The following is a 6,933-nucleotide window of genomic DNA, read 5'->3' as shown; positions in this document are numbered from 1 at the left end:
AGCGTCTGACGTCATCCGAGGGCTGTCTTGCTTCTTCCCGTGCTAGCCCCTTTAAATCTCGAGCCCCGCTCGCGCACACCTAGGGGCCGGGGCCAGGCGTGTCGGATCGGCAGCATCTTCCTCACGAAGGGAGCGCCGCGGCAGAGGCCAGGATCGGGCCTTGTCAAGCAGGAAGGCACTTCAGTGGCCAGGGCCGGCCCGAGGTGAGTGGAGGGACCTGGGCACAGCCCGGGACCATAACAATCAGGCTGAGATTGTTTTATGTAATAATTATTTTATATTTGAAAATAAACACTATGTACAGACTCCTATGTACAGGGCTCACCTTTGGCCCCTACTATGGCCAATCTTTATGTAGCATAGTTTGAGGAATGTTATCAGGGCCGGTGCAAGGGGATTTGGCGCCCTAGGCAAGCTTTCTCCCTTGCGCCCCCCCCCCCCCCCCCTCCCGGTTGCACTGCCACCCCCTGGTCTCGGCCCCGACTCCTACCTCATTCTCGATCACGCCTGTTGACTGTGTGGTTTTCTGGGTCGCGAGCAGGTTGGGCACTGCTTGCGGCCTGCCAAATCTCCACTCCTCTTTGCCACCGCTTGCGGCCCCATATGACTCACACCCAGTGGTGCACCAAGGGTCTCCGGCACCCAGGGGCCAATGCATTTGTGTGCCTCTCCAGTATCCCTTCCATAATCCTTCTTGTACTATTGCTTAAGGTCACAGAAAATCTGTGGCGTCTCTAGACAGAAGAATTTGGGGGGGGGGGGGAGCCAAAATGACATTTCTTCATCACACCCACCTCTATAGTATGGATCCTGCTTTAAAATTGGTTATTAAAAAAAAGTATTAATAAAAAAGTCCATAGGGTCTTCTGCGTAATTTAAAAAAGCTGGCCAGTTTCACACTATAAAATTATTTGATAGCCTCATTCAACTAATTCTACATGGCTATGAGAGTGAAGTCTGGAATAAATAGGAAGGGACCCAATGTCAATATAAATCCTGCACCTCCAGTTCTTTAACTCTGTGCATCCACTGAAATTCCCCCAAACAATGGAGCTTGGATGTTTCCCTTACAGCTCATCAAACTAAAAGATATTTTCAAATTCTGGTGTCACCTCACAGTAACAGCAGCACAAACACCTTCCACTGCCAGACACATTGTGAACTAACACAAAACCCCACAAAAAAGACACTCAAAATCTATACTGCAATCCCATCATGACATAACAATAATAACACCAAGGAGTCAAACAACAATAACCCTACCTGTGAATAAGCAAGGGTAAATATTACACTGGGTCCTAGGATAACAATACACCACCCACTGAGGAAACAAAACAAACCCGATTGCCATAGATCCCTATGCTAGCAGAATCTCTCATCATGGTCATACACACAGAGCAGAGACAGACCCTCACCAAATACAGAATACAAAATAAAGGAGCACAAATTAGAAAAAACTGAAATGGAAACCCCAAGAAGCCAGAATCTCTGTATTAACAAAGGAAAAACAGGGCCACCATTCCTCATAAAACAATAAAATCAAGAAACATAAAGCATCAGTTATAATAGTAAAACCATACTAATAAAAGAATATTTTAAAACTACTGATAAATAGAATTTCTATTAATTAAAATCATATACATTTTTTACAATTTCCCAAACACCAATAACATATTTCAAAACAGCACATATATCAAATAACACATAATAATTAAACTAATAAGGATTTTAAAAATGCCCCTGCTGTCCATACATGGGAGCTCTTGATTTCCAGTCACCCTGATATTGTCAAAGATTAGGAGGTTATCCTCTCTCTCTCACACATACTCACATGTCCATTCTCTCTCACACATACACTGTCACATACATACACATTCATGCTCTTATACCCAACCATAACCTCTCGCTCTCACAGACACTCTCAGGCTGTAAGACACTCTCCCCCTCCACCCCCCCCCCCCCCCCCACACACACACACACACACACACTCTTACTCCCCTGGATTTTCTCATACACACACTCATGCTCTCACTGTCACTGGCTCCCTCACATACACACAAACACACACATCCAGGCAAGCTCCCAATCATTCTCACACAAACATGTTATGGAGTCTCAGTTTAGTGGACCCTTGGGCCGACCTGCAGGAGACTGGGAAAGGGGTTCAATGTCTCTGGTACACCGCAGGCCGGGAAGCAGATGTTCAGGCAGGACGTAGTGGTGCTCTTCACCCTGGAAGCTGGTGCTCCCCTGGGAGAAGCCCGTAGGAGCCCAGCCGCTGGGACTTAGGTGAGGCTTCACTCTTGGAAGCCGAAGCCCCCCCAGGAGGAGCCTGTAGGAGCCTGGCCACTGGGACTTAGGCGAGCTGATGAACTTGAGACTGGAACGAGCAGGCTGATGAATAGGACTGGGAACTGGAACCAGACCAGAACAGTAGACAGGAACTGTAGCAAGACTCGGATACTGGAACCAGACTAGAACAGTAGACAGGAACTGTAGCAAGACTCGGATACTGGAACCAGACTAGAACAGTAGACAGGAACTGTAGCAATACTCGGGTACTGGAACCAGACTAGGACAGTAGACAGGAACCGTAGCAGGCAAGCAGGAACCAATCAAGTTCTGTAGCAGGCAGGCAGGAACCAAGCAGGTACTGTAGCAGGCAAGCAGGAACGGAGCGAGCTCCAAGGCAGCTCACTCCGGGGCACGAAGCAACAGGGGACCAGTAGGTAAGCCCGTTGCAAGGCAAAGACTGAGTGTCCGCGGCCCTTCAGCTGTTCTTTTTTTAAACACAATTACCAGCAATGCCGTGGCAAAAAACACGGCAACGCAGCTGGGATTGTTGGGGGGGGGGGGGCACGGGTGGCACAAGAAAGGGCAGAGGGTGCTATCTCAAAGAAAAAGTTTCCTGCCAGCGCGCTCAGGAGGCCTCAGCAAAAACGGCCGAAAATCGCACGCTGGAAACAGCAGGGCAAAGAGCCCCAAAACGGAGGTACTGGTTCTCAACCGGGCCCTGACCCCGCCGACAGCGATCCCACTCCGGCCGATGACAAGCAGGCCCGCCCCCAACTGCCGCCGAGTTGACTGCCTGACCGGCAGCTCAGCTGTGCTTGAGCTTCCCTTTTGTAGCTGGCGAGGGGCTTCGGGACACTCCGAGGGAACCAGACCACTGTTTAATCGGGTCCCGGGGTTGCAGGCTGAACTGGCCAGGGGTATCCAACCCCCTGTTCGCCCGGCTCCACCCAAGGGATGGCCCTTGCATAGGAACCTGCCACCTCGGGGAGCAAATTTTCTTCTTCAACAAACCCAGTCAGTCAGGACTGCAGGAATAATACCTCTACCATCTGCTGGAGGTAGAGAAATACTGAGGAACTTCAGGTGGCACTCTCGTATATGTAGCAGTGCCCAAAGTTTTGTTCTCTACCTCCATCTGCTGGTAGGGATGAATAATACCCACTTGTCTGGACTGATCTGGGTATGTTCAAGAATTTTGTTTTTGGATATTTATTTTATTTATTTCAAAACATGTGTAGCCTGCTCACATCCATTGTTCATGGCAGAGAACAATATAAAATACACAAAATTAAAACAAACCTGATATACCAAGTCAAGATATTTAAATTTTTAAAGTATCTGGGCATTTCTCGCTGTAGATTTCGGAAATCTACAGAGAGAAACAATTGTAATATTGGGCCAGCTGCTGCAGCCAGCCTCAGTCACCCTCCAGACACTGTGGTAATGGCCTCCTAGATGTGCAAACTGCTGCCAGTTATAAGCTCCATGGCAGGAAATCTCACTGTGGCAATGCTCAATGATGTCAACTCCACCGAAGATTTAAATGCCAGCCACCCATTGCCAGCCACCTTTGAAACAAATCTCCTGTGTTCCTGCAGTAATAGTTGCCTCCATGTTCCAGTTTGTTCCTGCATTTTCCTAGTTTATCTGAGGCCTCTTTGTTCCTCTCACAGAAACAGAAATGATGGCAGAAAAAGACCAAACAGCCCATCTAGTCTGCCCAGCAAGCTCCCACACTTATTTTCCCATACTTATCTGTTTCACTAACCACCAAGTTCAAGGTCCTTGTTGGTAACTGTTTGATTCAAATTTCCTGCCACTCGTTCTCCGCCATCAACGTTGATGGCGGAGAACGGTCGCCAGACGCTATGGCCGAGGAGATCTCACTCAGCCCCGGCGCACCGGTAGTACCAGCCTTGCAATACAAGTCCCCTGAAAATCCGCAGTGTAGCGGAGAGGGACCGGAACAACTCTTACCTCTGCTGATTCCATCTGCACCAAGGACATGCGAACCCTCGAGAAGGGACGGAATGCAACCGTCGCCTTCGGTGAGCCTGATAGGTTCAGGCTCCAAGGGAGAGCAAGAGGAAGCTCAGCGTCTGGTAACAGACGAGGCTAGTCCCTTGGAGAAGGGAGGAAAAGAGACTGAGGTACGTGTAATTTTGAACCCGGTTTTGGAAACTCCTGACAAGATCACTCTAGAGGAGGTCTGGAAGGTATTTAAAGAACATGAATAGTGCTATAAATGATTTAACTAACGTCATGAAACAGAATTTGGAAAATACACACAGGATGGATAATAAGATACAAGTGTTGGAAAGTTCAGTGAAAAAGGCTGAGACTGAAATAAATAAAGTAAAGGAGGTTCAAGTTAACCTGATTAAATCTGAAAGTATGATGGCGAGAAAAATGGATCTGATTGAAAATGATCTGAGAAGGAATAATTTAAGACTTCTTAACTTTCCTAGAACTAGATGGATGACATCCAGAGACTTGCTTAAGAGTTATTTTATAAATATTCTAGGCCTTTCTGAGACATTACTACCAATTACCTCTAAAATGTTTTATCTCCCGGGAAGAAGAGAGGAAGAAGTAAACTTACAAAAAATGGATAAGGATAATATTTCTTCTGATAATCTCACTGAGATATTGGAAAAATCGTATGAAAGTAAAATAGTTTCTAGAGCCACTTTGATGGTGACTTTCGTCCAGCAGTCAGACAGAGACAATATTTTACGACTTTCTTTTCGGAAACAATCTATGTTATTTTATGGACAGCAAATAAGAGTATTCCCGGATATAACTAAAAAAATGCAGGAGAAAAGAAGGAGTTTCTTGCTGATGAAGGGTGATGTCATCTCTCGGGGAGCCAAATTTTATTTAAGGTTCCCTTGTAGATGTATTTTGATTTTTCATAATGATAGATATATTTTCTCCGAGCCGGAACAATTGCGCGTTTACTTAGACTCACACTCCTGACTACTCCAAGGGGTGTTGTTATTGTAACCTGGAGCATACATGGTGATGCAGCAAAATGCTTTATAAGAATTAATATTTCCTTTATCCGTTTAATATGTGTTTCCCCCCTCTATTACCTATAATATATTTGGATGGTATATCTTAGAGGATGTAATTAAGAAAGCTGACATTTGTTTTTCTCTTTTTTCTGTGAGATTGTATTCAATGTATTGTTTGAAATTTCAATAAAAAATAAAATAAAATAAAAAAAAAATTTCCTGCCACTCCTTGCCATTGATGCAGAGAGTAATGTTGGAGTTACATCAAAGGTGAATCATAAGGCTTAGTGGTTAAGGGTAGTAACTGCCGCATCAAGTAAGTTATCCCAATGCTTGTTTACCCAGACTGCACAGATCAATGCCTTGTTGGATGTTGTCTGAATGTAAATCCTCTTTTCCACATTTCCCCCTGATGTTGAAGTTGAGAGCAATACTGTATATGCATTCAAAGTGAAGTATCAGGCTTAATTGGTTTAGGGTGGTAATTGCCGCAATAAGCAAGCTACCCCCACACTTATTTGTTTACCCAGACTGTAGTTCAATCCTTGGTTGTTGTGTGAATGCAAATCCTCTTTTCCACATTTCCCTTGCTGTTGAAGCAGAGAGAAATGTTGAAGTTGCATTAACCGTGTGAAGGCTTATTGAGTCATCTCCTGTCTCATTCCTGCTCCCTCCTTGTCTGTGTTGCTGTGCCCTCCCTTTGGATTGTTTCTCTCTGCCTCGACCTTGGATTGGATCTGGACTTGGCCTTGCCTTCAGCTTGCCTCGACCATTTTGGTTCCTGGCTCCCGACGTCACGCGTGCAGGAGATCTCCCCCGGACCCCCGCTGGACCCCCAGCGCCGGCGCCATTTTGAAGACTGGCAATACGGCCCGCATGCAGGAGGTCGCTCCCGGACCCCCGCTGGACTTTTGGCAAGTCTTGTGGGGGTCAGGAGGCCCCCCCCAAGCTGGCCAAAAGTCCCTGGGGGTCCAGCGGGGGTCCGGGGGAGATCTCCTGCACGCATGACGTCGGGAGCCAGGAACCAAAATGGCGCCGGCGCTACCTTTGCCCTGTCACATGATAAGGGCAAAGGGCCACCAGCGCCATTTCTCAACGCAGCCGTGGCCAGAGAGAGAGGGAGATCGCGTCGGGACCCCCCCCCCACTGGACCCCAGGTAATTTAAAACATTTTGGGGGGGTTCGGGAGGGTGGGGGATTTGTTTTAAAGGTTCGGGGTGGGTTTTAGGGTTTTTTTGGTGTGCCGGTTTTCCCGCCCTCCCCCGATTTACGATTTTTAACGATTTAAAAAAAACAAACAAACACAACGATAAGATTTCCCTCCCCCCCCAGCCAAAATCGATCGTTAAGACGATCGATCACACGATTCACACCTCTACTGATTATTGCACCAGCTCTTTCAGTGACTCAGCTTCCATCTGGGATGCTAGACATTTGTCTTTTGCCTCTACCCTGCTATGATGGGAACCCCAAAGAATGCAGGGGGTGTTGCGGTCTCCACTGCTTCCCCTCTACCCGCTCTGCACGGCGCTTACCTTCAGTGCTGGAAACGCCGCTCCCGCGGCTCTGCCGACCCTTCAGGGCATCCGCCATTACCGGCTCACCTCCCAGCCGCCACGCG

The sequence above is a fragment of the Rhinatrema bivittatum genome, chromosome 3, assembly GCF_901001135.1.
Source record: "Rhinatrema bivittatum chromosome 3, aRhiBiv1.1, whole genome shotgun sequence".
NCBI lineage: Eukaryota > Metazoa > Chordata > Amphibia > Gymnophiona > Rhinatrematidae > Rhinatrema > Rhinatrema bivittatum.
The sequence above is the reverse complement of the archived record's forward strand: the minus strand, read 5'-3'. Positions refer to the sequence as shown.